General features: G+C 47.3%; 1 protein-coding gene across 2 annotated transcripts in view; it reads left to right on the top strand.

The window, feature by feature from the left end:
• AIFM3 (AIF family member 3) overlaps positions 1 to 13,818 on the top strand; it is a 108,229-nt gene that overhangs the window by 28,648 nt on the left and 65,763 nt on the right. The window lies entirely within an intron of this gene.

The raw sequence follows: 13,818 nt of genomic DNA on the forward strand, positions 1-13,818 counted from the left end.
TCAGGATTCCAGAGTACCCGCAAGTGCTTTAAGTTACTTTCACCTGTGCCTGTGAGTGGAAAATGGGGAACTCAGGAAAGAAGTGATCCTGTTTAGCCTTCCAAGGTCAGAACTTAACGATCCACTGCTGGGCCCTGGATTGCGGCCTGGAGGAGAGTGTGGTCCTGGGCTCCCCTACCAACCCCTGAAGGTGGGATGACAACAGGACTCTACTCTTCAGTGGGAAATTCAGCTGGGAAAGACTCTGAATACACAAGGGTCCAGACCCCTAGTCGCAGAGCTAAGGAGAAAATCCTGAAGCCCTTGTGGGCACAAAAAGATCTCTGCTTTGGGATTTTTCTCTCTGTATATCCCAAAAGGGATGGACTAGAATGTGTGACCCAGCTGGAGGGCTGAGCTGCAAAAGAAGGGACCAGCCCCACAGGACGGAGCTGTAGATGAAAGGTGGACCTCTGGTCATACCCTGCCTGACCACTAGGCTGCACAGCCAGCGAGGGTCACCTTTCACAGCTTCCCAGACAGACTTTCGGCCAGTAGGGAATCTTGTTCTGAGCCAGTTGAAATAAAAGCACCAGGCAGGGGCCCTTCATTTTCACACATTCCAATGATGTGTCTTCTTACCTTTGGCCTATGACACCCCCCATTTAGCCTGTTTTCAGTCCATTTTATGTGTGCTATTGATTGTTTTACAGTCAAATGCTTTACAAAAATGCAATATTATATCAAATCTGTTTCCTTTATCAGTTAACTTATAATCTTGCCAGAGGACAATTTTCAAACTTATTTAACATGAATTATTTTCTAGGAAACCACATTGATTGCCAATATTATATTCCATAAGTGTATATCAGAAAATCCCTGTTTGCCCTTCGCAATGTTTTAGCTTAGGAAAAAGTCAGCTGACTGTGCAACTGACATGAACTGAATGAGTTAATGAAGTTCACCTGGAACCCTGCAAAGAAACTTGCTCACAGCCAGAGATTTTTAAATTGGTAAAGTCTAGCACATTTGATTGAAGGTAGCTACTGCAGCAGTCAGTTATAATCACATGAAAGAAGTTCACAATCTGTCTCTTCCAGTGAGTTGACATAGAAGCATTGGCCTGAGAGAGAGAGAACAAGCATGAGCGTGAGTCTATAAACTGGTGGTTGGAGCACTCACCCAGGATGTGGGAGATCCAGGTACTCCTCCTGCTCCATTGACTCATTTTAATTATGGTTCCACAGCAGAACAGCTTCAGAAGGAGAGGCTGAGGGAATCCCAATCTCAGAACATCCCCTATTCCAATGGTTAGGATCACAGGCACTGCCTTTTCAAAGTGGCAGGAGAGGTGCTTGATCCCCATCTCTGTCCCAGGCCCTAACCCCACTCCACCCATTCCCCCAAAGCCCCACTCACGCCCTACCTCTTCCCTTTCCTGTTCCACCCTCACCCCACCTCTTCCTGCCCAGTTCAGCCTGCTTCCCCCAAGCGCACCATATCTTCATTCCTCTCCTCCAGAGCCTCCCGCATGCCACGAAACAGGAATGCTTAGGGAGGGTGGGGGAGGCGCTGATCCGCAGGCGGGCAGGAGGCACTGAGAGGGATGCTAATAGGAGGGCTGGAAGGTGGGCACTCAGCACCCACCATTTTTTCCCCATGGGTGCTCCAGCCCCGGTGCACCCAGAAAGTCAGTGCCTATGGTTAGGATACTCACCTGAGCAGTGACAGCTTCCTTTTCCAATCCTTTCTCCCCCTCACACAGAGAGAGGATTGGAACCAAGCATCTCCCACATTCTAGCTGAGTGCTGTAACCACTGGGTTAAGAGTCCTCCTCCACCATCATTTTGTGTGAACACACCTGGGGCCTGACCCAATAAGTAGCCTCTGAACACGCCTATCAAATCAGTCCCCACACCTGACTAGATCAACTGAATGTGTGTCCCCTCCTCTCACCCCCCCCCCACCTCATTTTGTGAATCACTCTGGGGCTTAGGTGGGAGACAGGTGCCCAGATGCCCACAGGAAGGCTAAAGAGCGCATACCCAGAGATACCTCAGGAACTGACTGAAAAATTACATGGGTTTGGCAGCGGTGAGTGGGGTGGGTTGTGTCTTGAAATCAGGGGCGCCAGAGGGCCATGGTCCCATTACTTTTAAAAGTGCACTTTTTACTGGCAGTAAGGGCAAGTGCAGGGGGAAAGGGGGCGGAGAGGAGTGAGTAGGGGTGGGATCTTTTGGGGGAGGTGGAGAAGAGATGGCACAGGAGCGGGGCCTTGGGGGAGGAGGTGGTACAGGGCGGGGGCTCAGGGAGAAGGGCCAACATGAGGCGGAGCCTGGGGGAATGGGCACCATAATGGCAGGGACTCAGGGGAAGGGATAGAGTTGAGGGCAGGGGCTTGGGAGGAAAGGGTAGCATGGGAGGGCGGGACCATGTTTTAGGCACTGGTGGCCCCCCAATTTTAGGGAGCTCCCACCGCTCCTGACCGAAGTGGTGCCAAAAACAGGGATGTAGGTACCTAACTCTTATTGTGCATTCAGGCAATGGAAACTGCTATACTGGGCAGACCATCAAGAGCAGTAATTAGTGTCCTTTCTCTGCTGAAGGCCAGTTCCTAATACTTCAGGAGAAGGTGAACCCCACTTTCATGCCTTTGCCATGTTGGAGATGGGAACAAAGTTCCCTTCCTGGACCCTGAATGATCAGTTCCATATCCTGAAGCATGAGGTTGGATTAATCCTGTCTAATCATGCATGACTACAAATATTATTGGTCAGAATTACACAACCTTGTTTTAAAATCAAACAGCAGGCTTGGACTTGGTGACCTCCTGTGGCAGTGAATTCCACAGCTGGACCACATACTGTGTAATGAAGTAGTTCCTTTTTTTCTTGCAGTTTTGTTAGCTGTTGTTAAGTCATTGAGTGACCCTTTGTTCCTGGTACAACACAAAAGATAGAAACTCACAGCTTGATCGGGACAAGTAGCTGCCCTCAGTTTAATGAGGGGGTGGGGGAAGAGGGGAAAACCGAATGTTCCTTAAAGAGAAAATCTGCCCTACATGCTCAAAAACTAAGGTATATAGTCCTTAATCCCCCTGTTCTCACTGCCACCTCTGTCCTAGGAGAAATGCCAGTTCTGCACAGGAGCCTCAATCCCCCCCCCATCAACACCAGTGGTGCAGCCCCAAAATGCTCAGATAAACTGAAGACCCTGGAGGGGTTTCAGGAAATCTAATAGGAAGGGGAGGTCACACAGAGTGCAACAGAATCAGCATATTTACAGTCACCTGGAGCTCACCTGGAGCTCTCCTGGTCCCCAGCCAAGGCAGAGGGACCTTTCTCCATTCCAAGGGAATCAGTGATTCCCCATTAGGACAGAACAATGGGTTCTTTGTGCTCCGGGGTCTAATGGCAGGGGTCAGCCTGTTTTCCTCCGGAACTGCATTCAGTGAGGTGCCTCCATCGAACTCTCAGGTGAATAAATGAATATGTAACTTCTAGGGCATGAATAATAATTGAATTCAAAAGGAATCACGGTCCAAGAGTGGTGAGAAGAAACAACACTTTCGTAAGGGGCAGAATAGGGCAGCGGTCATCTACCTGCACCCATAGCACTTGTCACCCCAGCACTAGCTCTGTTCTCACACACACACCAGAGTCTCCCTAAGGACCACTAGGGGCATGTCTGACTCCTCCCCTTCCTGACATTTCTTGGCCCTTCCTCCATACCCCTGCTATGGTTGAGCTGTATTCCATCGGGCTATACTCTCCCCTCCTGCTTCCTATGGCTTTTCTCTATTCCCCTCCTGCCCACCTCCTCCACAAACAGTTTCCCCTTGGATTTCAATGCCTCGCTTACCCGTGTCCTTTCTTCTCACTCTCCCGCCCCCTGCAGCCATAGAGACTTCCTTTTCCACATCAGTGCCCCATCTGGTGCATTAGCAGCTCCCTTCTCACCCTCATTTCCTCCTGTGATCTTCAGTCCTGGTTCCACTCTCCTAAATGGTCATATGACCTGCTTCTCACCAAAAACTCTTTCACCCTGTGTGACACAGAGGACCATTGGTGGTTCACTGCTCTGTCAGCAACTCATCAAGCCTGATACTCCACACCTAACACACCGTTCTCATGCGATATACCCAAAAGGTGGCATGTAAGATATTGCTGGAAACTGATCATTAATATTCTTGCAGGAGGTGTGTGTGGGGGGGATGTACAAAGAGTTATGGATATGTGCTAGAATTCTGTTCTTAAAATGTGTTTGGCAAGCCATGCATAAGCCTAGTCTACCCTAGACAAAGGGACGTGTATTTGTTTGGGACCTGCTTGGTTGTTAGGCAGAGATAATGAAAGCACACTCATAAAAGCCATCGATCTATTGAGTGGGGGAGATAGCCTCTAAACTGAACCTCAGATGATAAATAATTAAATCAACTGATTGTATACAATGACTGTATTGTAAAAGTGCATCAAGTACGGTCTCTGCTGAAAGCTAATGACACAGTGGTGATTGATACTATGGTGAAATCTATGGATTAACACCATATGAGGAAATATGGATACTTGCAGATATTATGTTTTAAAGTTTGTGACCAAACACTGGGAGAAACAGGTTTTCTTGAGGGAGGGTAGCAGTGTGGAATCAATACAATGGAAGCCCCATTTACGTAAGAATTGGCCGGGGGACAGGAAGCCCACAGGACAGGAAGAACAGCATGAGGTTATCCTGAGTCTGGGGACAAAGCAGCGAGTTAGGGAAGAAACAAGAGAGAGAAGACGCCATCCTGGCATCTGTCACTAGAGCCAGAGCCTCTAGCAAGATGAGAAGGATGGATCCTTTTGCCAAGGAGTTTGACATCTCTGGGAGAGAAACCTGCTTAGGCAAAGATCTTTCACCTAGGAAGACAAGAGAAACCAGCACCTTGGGCTTCTGTGCAAGGTTCTGATTAAGAGAAAGTCTGTAATGGCTGGGAAGAAAAAGTTGGTAAGAAAATTGGGGGGGGGATAGCTCAGTGGTTTGAGCATTGGCCTCCTAAACTTCTGGTTGTGAGTTCAGTCCTTGAAGGGGCCATTTGGGGATTGGTCCTGCTTTGAGCAGGGGGTTGGACTAGATGATCTCCTGAGGTCCCTTCCAACTCTAATAATCTATGATTCTAAGAAAGCTACCTTGAACCACAGCTGTAGCTTGCTGAATTAAGTCTTAACCACTAGAAAGTGTATCTTTACCTTTGTGTGTTAGTAATTCTTTCTAACTTTATTCCTTCTACTTGGTATCACTTACCTATGTCCTTTTGTTAATGCATTTGTTTTACTTTTACAGTGCTGTGCTTGAAGGGAAGGGTGTATTAACAGCTTATTAACTTAACTGGGGTAATGTACTTTTGCCTCTATAAAGGAGCAAACAAACATTATTTCTGAGTGGTCCAGGACAGGGCTGGGCACTTCAGGGCAGACAGTTTGGGGGAAATTCAGGACTAGGGGTATGCTGGGGTCACTTTGCTAGTAGTGACTAGGCTGCTGGAGTCAGAGTTGCTGAAGCAGGGTTGCTTATCACACAGACATTCAGTGCATGCTCGTCTGATGGATGGGAGAATCCAGACAGGGAGCTACTGCAGCAGAGTCTTTTAAGGCACACAGTGTTACAGGACAGGTGGTAACACAACCTCTCACTGGTCTGGGTTCCACCCCAAGATGTGACACCTCACCCCTCCATCTGGGCCTTCTGCAACGTCCAGTCTATTGCTGCCCTTGACTCAGTTCTCTTCGTGCTCTCAGCTCTCTTCAGCACCCAGTTGTTCTCTGCCTGCACTCTGCTCTCACGGTCCTTGATTCCCATGCCACATGCACCCACTGCCCCAGCTCACTCCATGCTCCTGCTGCTGAACACCGTTGGTGGGAGGCCCATGATCTCACAGACTTCCTCCATGACAGGTGTTCTTTCCTGCTTCAGCTCTGGCACCTCCTTGTCCAAAACCAATACTTTGGCCTCTTACTGCCTCCCATGCCCACAGTCCTGTCACTTATCTGCTGTCTCTGGCCCTGCCTCTTCCTCTGTCTCTGCACACGATCTTGCTGATTTGTCCAAAGAGAAAAATTGACCAAAACTGCTGATTTCTCTCCCTCAAGCAGTTTCTCACCATCCCTGACTTGGAGGTCGTTTACCTCTAATGCCCCCCCCCCCATGTCCCGGTGATCCTATCCCTACCCACCTCCTTAGGTCTATTGCCTTCATGCTCACCCCTTCCCTTATCAGCCTTTCATTGTTCTTTGTCCCTACCTGTTAAAATATAAATATGCTTCGCTCTCTCCTACCCTCAAAATAGTCTTTGATCCTTGCCGCCTCTCTAGTGACTGCTCCATCTTTCTCCTCCCCTTTACCTCTAGACCAGGCACCTTCTAAAACTACACAGAACTCAGACGCTCCTTGCTTATATTCTCCTGCCAAGCTTTGCCTCCTCTCAGATCCTCTCACCCCTGCTCTGCCAGTGCCCCCAGTGTTGGCACTTCGTTTCTCAGATTCCTGCCCAGTCCTCTGTGACTTCATGGTGGTACCTCCCTGAGCTCAACTGAAAGGCTCCTACCCTGCTCAGTGGTCTGCCACACTCCCACTACTGTGAATTGATGTGACTCATATGCAAGATGCCCTAATGTTCTTCCCCTTCTCCTAACCACTATCTACCTGTCTGTCTGTCCTTATAGTGTGAGCTTCTCGGAGGAGAGACTGCACTTCCTGAGTGTTTGGAAAGTGCCCAACAGATATTGGACACTAATGTTGGTAATAATAAAGGGAGGAACCAGAGATAAAAGGAAGCATGGGAGATGAGGGCACCAGATGTATAAATTAATAAATTAACCTACAGCAATCCGATTCTTACCTTCAAACAAGGAGAACCCCACAAACAATACGTGACTGCACTCTATCAAATCAGCAGTCACCTGGGCATCGCTGAGGACTGCTCAATGGATACCTTGGCTTAGTGGGTAGCTAGCTGCAGCCAAAGAGGCCAGCCAGATGTTGGGATGCAGTAGGATATGTGAAATGTAGAATGTATATGTTTGGTGTTGGGATAGGTGAAGAGATGCCTGCTTGTCTGGCAGGGAGGGAGAACAGCCAGGTGAAAAGCTGAGCCAGCAAGCTGATGGGGTGAGCACCTGGGTCAGCAGTTCAATCAGGTAAACAAATGAGTTAGCAAACTAATCCCAGTGTTAGGCACAAATGTGTTTATACAATATATAATGAGTAACTTTGTAATAATATCTTTTTGAGTACCTGAATGAGGCTGTGCGCTTTCATTTAACCCTATGCTGTGCCCTATTTCGGTGAACTGATCACTTACTGAAGCAGCAAATAAACGACATATTTCTTCAGCTCAAGAATCTGCCTGTGAACCTGTATGTTCTGGGTAGCAGGAAAAAGAACCCGTCAGCAGATGCATAAGGAATAGGATGGAGAATAATGCAGAAAATATTCAATGTCTTTATACAAATCAATGGACCAGCCTAATTAGAATACTGGGGGTAGGACTGGTCTCCCTGTCTCACCCAGGATATTGCAGAACTAGCGGCGTCTGATAGAAGAGCAATGAAAAGGATCAAAAAGTGTTTTATGGAGAGAGAGTGACAAGACTGGGGTTGTTACCTTCGAGGGGAGACAAACAAGAGTGGATATGATCAATGTTTATAAAATAATAGACACGGACTTTAAGGTCAGAAGGCACCATTATGATCATCTAGTCTGACCTCCTGCACATTGCAGGCCACAGAACCTCACCCACCCACAACTGTAATAGACCCCTAACCTCTGGCTGAGTTACTGAAGTTCTCAAATCATGGCCTGAAGACTTCAAATTCCCTAGAAGCCACCGTTTACTCTAGTTCAAACCAGCAAGTGACCCATGCCCCATGCTGCAGAGGAAGGCAATCCCCTCCCCCAGCACCTCTCCCAATCTGGCATGGGGGGAAATTCCTCCCTGACCCCAAATATGGTGATCAGTCAGACCCTGAACAGCTTGGCGAGACCCATCAACCAGACATCTGGGAAAGAATTCTTTGTAGTAACTCAGAACCCTTCCCATTTGTGTCCCATCACCAGCAGCTGGAGATATTTGCTGCTGGCTGTTGCAGATTGGTTACATGCCATTGTAGGCACTCATACCATCCCCTCCATAAACTTACCAAGCTCAGATTTGAAGTCAGTGGAGTGTTTTGCCCCCATTGCTCCCCTTGGGAGATTGTTCCACAACTTTACTCCTCCGATGGTTAGAAATCTTAATCTAATTCCAAGCCTAAACTTGTTGATGGCCAGTTTATATCCACTTGTTCTTGTGTCCACATTGGTACTGAGCTTAAATATGAGGGAAGGAGAGGAGTTATTTATCCCTCTGATGTGTTTATGGAGAGCAAGCATATCTCCCCACAGCCTTCTTTTGGTTAGGCTAAACAAGCCAAGCTCTTGGAGTCTCCTCTCATAAGATAGATTTTCCATTCCTTGGATCATCCTAGTAGCCTTTCTCTGCACCTGTTCCACTTTGAATTCATTTTTCTTAAACATGGGAGACCGGCACTGCCCACAGTATTTCAGATGAGGTCTCACCAGTGCCTTGTATAATGGTACTAACGCTGGAAATACCTCGCCTGATGCATCCTAGGACTGCATTAGCCTTTTTTCATGGCAGCATCACATTTGCAGCTCATAGTCATCCTGTGATAAGTCAATACACTCAGATCTTTCTCCTCTTCTGTCACTTCCAACTGATACATCCCCAGCTTATAGCAAAAATTCTTGTTGTTAGTCTCTACATGCATGACTTGCACTTTACGCTATTAAATTTCATCTCATTTCTATTACTCCAGTTTACAAGGTCATCCAGGTCTTCTTGTATGATATTCTGGTCCTCCTCCATATTGGCAATACCTCCCAACTTTGTGTCATCCACAAAATTTAGTAGCCCACTCCCACTTTTAGTGCCATTGTCAGTAATAAAAATGTTAAATATGATTGGTCCCAAGCCTGATCCCTGAGGAACTCCACTAGTAACCTCCCTGCAGCCTCACAGTTCATCCTTCAGTATGGCCTGTTGTAGTCTTCTCTTTAACCAATTACTTATCTGCCTTTCAGTTCTCATATTAATCCCCATCTTCTCCAATTTAACTAATACTTTCCCATGTGGAATTGTATCAAATGCCTTCCTGAAATCCCAGTAGATTAGATCTACTGCATTTCCTTTGTCTAAAAAAACAGGTTGGTCTGGCATGACCTACTTTTTGTAAAACCATGTTGTATTTTATCCTATTACCATTAATCTCTATTTTAACTTAATTTTCTCTTTCAAAATGTGTTCCAAGACCTTGCATACAACTGAAGTCAAACTAACAGGCCTGTAGTTTCTCAGATCACTTTTCTCTTTTTTTAAAAGATAGGAACTATATTAGAAATTCTCCAGTCATAGAGAATAACCCCGGAGTGTACAGATTCATTACAAATCCTTGCTATTGGGCTTGCAATTTTATGTGCCAGTTCCTTTAATATGCTTGGGTGGAGATTATCTATGATTGGCCTAGAGAAGGAGCATCTGGTCTCCCTGCGTCATATCAAAAAACAAGGGGACATAGAAAGGGAAAATGGCAAATTGTAAAGTGATAAGATTTTTTTTTTCCCACATGGAACAGCCTGTGGAACTCATTGCCATTGGCTGGCATTGAGGCCAAGAAGTCAAAGAGGGATTGGACATTTATATGGGTAATGAGACTTCTGGATATATAATAGTTAATGCTAAAAAAAAAAGCACTAAAATCAATGGGAATTTGGTGCACAGGTGCTTCAGAAAACCCCACTAGGTCAATGATCCCTAAACTACAGGGCATGGAGGAACATTCAGGGGGCACACAGTGGGGCCTAAGCCAGTCCCCACTGGAAGCCACCCAGACCTATTCTGTCCCCAGCCCAGCTGCACTCCACCCTGTGCACCACCCCCACCCCTAGCTCAACTCTGGCCCCTGCAGCACTCCCCTGCTGTCATTTCCTCTCCGCCCCCAGGCCAGATCTGCCTCTAGCTCCAGCTCCTTGCCCATCCCAAGTTTTGCCTCCAGCTCTACCTTCAGCTCCAATGCCTCTGCTTAGCCAACTGCGCAATAATGGAGGGGTGTGTGGAGAGATTCCATACTGGTAAGGGGGCAGGGGGGATGCAACAGGAAAAGTTTGGGCACCACTGCATTGCATTCAGTATCTGATCATTGCCTTTTTATCCTGCCTTATTGTCTTGTAAACAGCTCAAGTGTATTGTCTACTCTCACCCTTAACTCTTCCATTATGACAGCGTCCCAGGGTGCTACCTACTCTGAAGTACCCTGGCAAGTTTTAATTAACTTAATGTTTACTCCCTGCTTCTAGATCACCAGTAAAGGTGTTAAATTAAGCTGGTGCCAACAGCCATCTCTGAGACATCTTCCCAGAGATCTCCCACACGCCCATGAACCAGCTGGTATCTAACCAACCTAATTATGTGAAGGAAACTCACCTCCAGGATCTCTCATGGCATCCTACAAGCTACCCATTGCTAGACTGTATTGGTCTTTATGAAGATAGTAGCACTTTAAATACCTGTAACATTTCAGCTCCTATTAAACCAAACTCTTTTTCTGTTACTACTTTCCAGCCACTGTCTTCCCAGGCTGACTTGCATTTGCAGTTCGGTTCCCCAAGTAGAGTCATTTTCATTTATCTTTTTATTAACTGGCCCAGATTTTCACTGATCCTCATGCAGGGAAGTGAGGAGCCCCACTCGTCCGCAGCACCTGGGCAGATTGCAGGCACAAGCTTAGGGCTGAGAGCAGTCTCAGCAGTGAAATGGAGGGGGCAGCGTGTTGTCAGCATGGCAGGCACAAGGTAAGGAGCAAGCTACACCCTGCTGTAAATCTGAGCCCCTTCCTCCCTGCCAACTCTCCCAACTGCTGCAGAAGAGGCACTGCTATTGGGAGGCATTAGCTATGCCTCCTTCTCTGTGGCTGTGCACTGCCCATTTGACAGCTAAGAGGCAGGGGTACCCTGAATGCTGAGCTGCAGCACTTTCCTCTCCCTTCTCCCTGGCTGCTGCTGCTGCTGCTTCTCCTGGCAAGGTGAAGCTGGTTCTCTTGTGTTGCTTAGTCCTGGCTGAAGGCTTCCTCCTCCACAGCAGACCAGCTGGTCTGGGTCAGTTCCAGGTCCATTGAGAGGTAGGGGGCACAAAGGGCTGGATTCACATAGGACTTACGAACCTAACTGCCACTTTAGGTGCCTAAATCCCAGAATCAGGCTCACTGGGATTCACAAAGCCCTTGCTGAGCTGCCACTGAACCCTGTAGGTACATAAACTCCCTTGGCACCTACACATTTGCAGTAAAAGTTTGCTTGGGGGCTATTTTTCTGCCCACGAACATGCGTGCAGCTGCCTCCCTCCATGTTTCCAGATGCCCAAGCCCCAGAGTGAAACACAAACTGAGAGAAATAGGTGCTTCTCAATCTAACTCACCTGTGAACTGGTGTGCTCAGAGCTCGCCTACCAGAGCAGAACCCCCCATACGTGAACATACGCAAATAGCTGGGGAAGGAGGAGGTCCCTCATAGTTTTAGCCCCATGGGGAGGGTTCTCTCCTGGGATGGGGAAGACCCCTGTTTACCCCCCTCAGCTGAAGGCATCTAATGCCAAGTAAGGATTTTGCAGATGAGAATTCCAAGGAGAGGGAGGTGCCAAACTCCCAGAGGGGATGCACTCACCTTGCAACTCCCATTCACTACCTGAAGCAGGGAGTCACCTCCCATGCTGGCTTCTGTGGATCCCATTCTGTGGTGCCTCTCTCTCCTTTTCCAGCGTACAGGGAGCCCGGGCACTGAACTCAAATGTTGAGAGTCCCAGTGATTATCTAGGCCCCTGCACATCACCACCCCTAAGTTCCTTTGTGAATCTAGTGATAAGCAATGGCTGGGGGAGATGGGTGAGCAGCAACTGACCAGTTGGTGGTGAAAGCGAGGTTGTGCAGCTCCATGTGATGTTCCTCGGTAGTAAGAAAAGGTCACGATTGTCCTCATTTGAATCTCACCGGTGAGGAACCACACACAAAACCTGGCAGCTATGGGAATTCCTCTACAAGTCACAGGAATATCAATCTCCCCATTTTCCAGCTGCTAATGCAGACAATGATTATTTCATTATGTTATGATACATAAACAATGTTTGCTGCCACAGTGTGAGGGTAACTGCACCTGTATTCCCCCCTCTGTGGCCCATTCAAGGAATGCCCAGTCAGGTCTCAGGTGTCACCTATCTCTGGTCAGAGAGTGTTGCCCCACTCCCTTCTGACTGCACAGCTCCCTGCCCTACACAAGGATATTCCCAGTCTGCCTAATGGCCAGCGCTTGTACATGGCTTTCTCTCTGAGGGCTATGCACAGCGTATTGCCAGCAGTTACAGGTTATCGGACTGGCGTTTCTAAGCAAGCATGTTTATTCTTATGTCGCAGAAAAAACATAAAATCAATAGAAGTTCCAATACACATGCTAAAAGCTTAGCAGAGGTCACCTCGTAGGTCTTTTGGGGCCTTAGTAGGCCAAAGTCCTTCAAACACCTCAACAAGGGCCCCTTGGAGAGACTGTCCTGGCTGCTGGTTCACAAAGAACCTTTCTTCATCTGTTGGTCTCTGAAAAACTGTGTTTGGACCAGTATGTGCATATCTCCTGTATAAGGGTTAGCCGGGGCTCGACCCCCTCCGGGGCAGCGGGGAGCCACACCGCCTCACTACACCTCCCCAGCAGGTGGCCCCTCTTTGGGCATGTTGACAGTTTCAGAGACTTGCCTTAACCACCCCACCATTGCTTTTAGCTCCCGGGGGAGCAGTAGTAACCCTCCCCCTTGGAGTTGCAACACTGCCTGGCCCATAACAATAAATAAACCATTCCTACACTTAATACAGTTTTGTCCTCAAAGATACTGCATGCAGTTGCAATATCATTTACACTTGCAATTACAAAGTATTAAGGCCAGTTAGCAGCACAGTTGGGACTAGAACTCGGGATGTTACCACCACGCAGTGTTAGACACGGGTCTTGGGGCTACACGGCTTTTAGGAAGGCGCTTTCTCCTCTTGCAGCTTCGTCAAAAATTAGAATTTGAAAACATTGCTGGAAAATGTTTTCTAGGAATATCTCGCCCAGTTCTAATATACTGTTTATCCCCAGGATGTTTTTCATCTTCTATTGCCAAATTTGTGCACATTCCCCATTGAATGCTCAGGACTCATAAGGGTCAGAACTCAAATAACAGTTGAAATTCATAACATCAATTTCTTATTAATTGCCATCTGAAGCGGTAGCAAAAGCTTGCTCAGCTGTGTGCTGATTTAATATACCATGCTGTATAGGTTTAGCTTTACCTCCCATTTCATATTGGTTATTAATGATGGAAAATTTGTCTTTAACTGTTTTCAGATGAAGAGAGGCCCATTTACGACTAGAAACTGAAGCGTCTAAGCCTAAGCATAAATTACACCCAATTGCCAGCAGCTGTATTTCATTAACAGGGAACAAGCCTAACATTGATTGGGTGGCGTTTCACAAGCTTTAATATTTCTGTTTGCAAGAATACCTGGTTGGTGCATATTGGTTGGTGCATATTGAGGAAAACCGGTGGGTTGTGATTAAAAAGGGAATATGGGGTCATGGATATTAAATCTGAGTCAAGATTGAGATTTAATTTGCCACCTTCACAGCAAAGGTGGCAATTCTGAATGGCATGTGTCAGGTCACCTAGAATTTCCTGAATGCCAGAGTTCCTAGGAGAGCTGGAGGTCATGTCTCAAGGCCATA

Source organism: Chelonoidis abingdonii, chromosome 22 (genome assembly GCF_003597395.2).
Source record: "Chelonoidis abingdonii isolate Lonesome George chromosome 22, CheloAbing_2.0, whole genome shotgun sequence".
Classification (NCBI taxonomy): domain Eukaryota; kingdom Metazoa; phylum Chordata; order Testudines; family Testudinidae; genus Chelonoidis; species Chelonoidis abingdonii.